At 33.3% G+C, this 1206-nt stretch overlaps 1 pseudogene; it reads right to left on the minus strand.

The window, feature by feature from the left end:
• Window positions 1-479: 479 nt before the first annotated feature.
• On the minus strand, window positions 480-863 carry LOC116575433 (annotated as a pseudogene).
• Window positions 864-1206: the final 343 nt, after the last annotated feature.

Consider the following 1206-nt stretch of genomic DNA (forward strand, 5'->3'; position numbering starts at 1 on the left):
TTCCTTCAGCATGGTTGACTAAAGTTTGTATATTTGTGTTGATAGTATTTAAAGTACTTCAATTTGATATTAGAAATGTCATGTGGACATTTAGGATGGTTGTCAAAGTTGTGAAGATGTCTAATCAAAATTTCTTTGATGTGTCAGCTATACTATTTCAGGGCATTTCCAGTTTTCTTGTGCAATGATGACTTTTAAGTGGTCTTCAAATTGACAATTGGGATTAACTATTATGTGATTGGTGTTCTTATTGTAGTATCATATTCTCAGTGTTTTATTACTTTTTTTAAACAAATTGGAATATTTGTTTATTTCTCAATTTACAAAAATGGACTTAATTTGATGATGTAACAGACAAATTTCAACTTGATTGCTACACAGAAGTACAGAAGATAATCTGCTTTACCATTAACTTTAAAGTTCAACTGTACACAGGCAGCATGCTATATATGAAAAAATTACTAACTGAATTGTAGGTATTAAATACTGAAAAAAGATAACAGTTTATTATAATTGACCCTATTTAACAGTCTCGGAAGTTGGCAGCCATCACGTAGTTCCTGGGAAACTTCAGGTGCTGTTGGGAATTCAGGAATCTCCATGGAGCTGTTAGTTTAGTGACCCTCATGGGTAAAATACATGCAAACTTTCCATAGTGCATGTGAAGGGATGTCTCTAAAACTGAATTCAGTAACTTCATTCTCAGCAAACTGACATGGGTCATTCAACATGGCTTTTATTGTTCCGGATGTTAGTGCATGTTGTCTTTTTACAGTAAGTTCACGACCATCCGAAGGTATTGATATGACATACATGGCCTCATAGTCTTCATAGCCATGATAGGTTTTCTCTTCTCCACCCATTATGTTCTTAAGAAATTCCACTTCCCTTCCACAGGAACTTCAGTAGTTTCTGAGTGAGGTAGGGACATAATGAGACTATCACCCACTTCCATCTACAGAATGTCTGAGTACTTTATTATCTTTGTCACTGTGTTCATATTGGTTATATCAGCAGGTAACTTACACTTTTAAAAAATGTTTTCTTATGATTTACTTCTTTTCATTAATTGGATGGATTCTCAAACAAACCAAGTGCCTACTTATTATTTTTATTTGGAAATTATCTTCTCTTACAAAAAAATTACTGCTTTTGATATTATGTGAATTTTTCTTGTGCTGCAACTCAGTTTTCATTGTAGGATCT

The sequence above is a fragment of the Mustela erminea genome, chromosome 16, assembly GCF_009829155.1.
Source record: "Mustela erminea isolate mMusErm1 chromosome 16, mMusErm1.Pri, whole genome shotgun sequence".
NCBI lineage: Eukaryota > Metazoa > Chordata > Mammalia > Carnivora > Mustelidae > Mustela > Mustela erminea.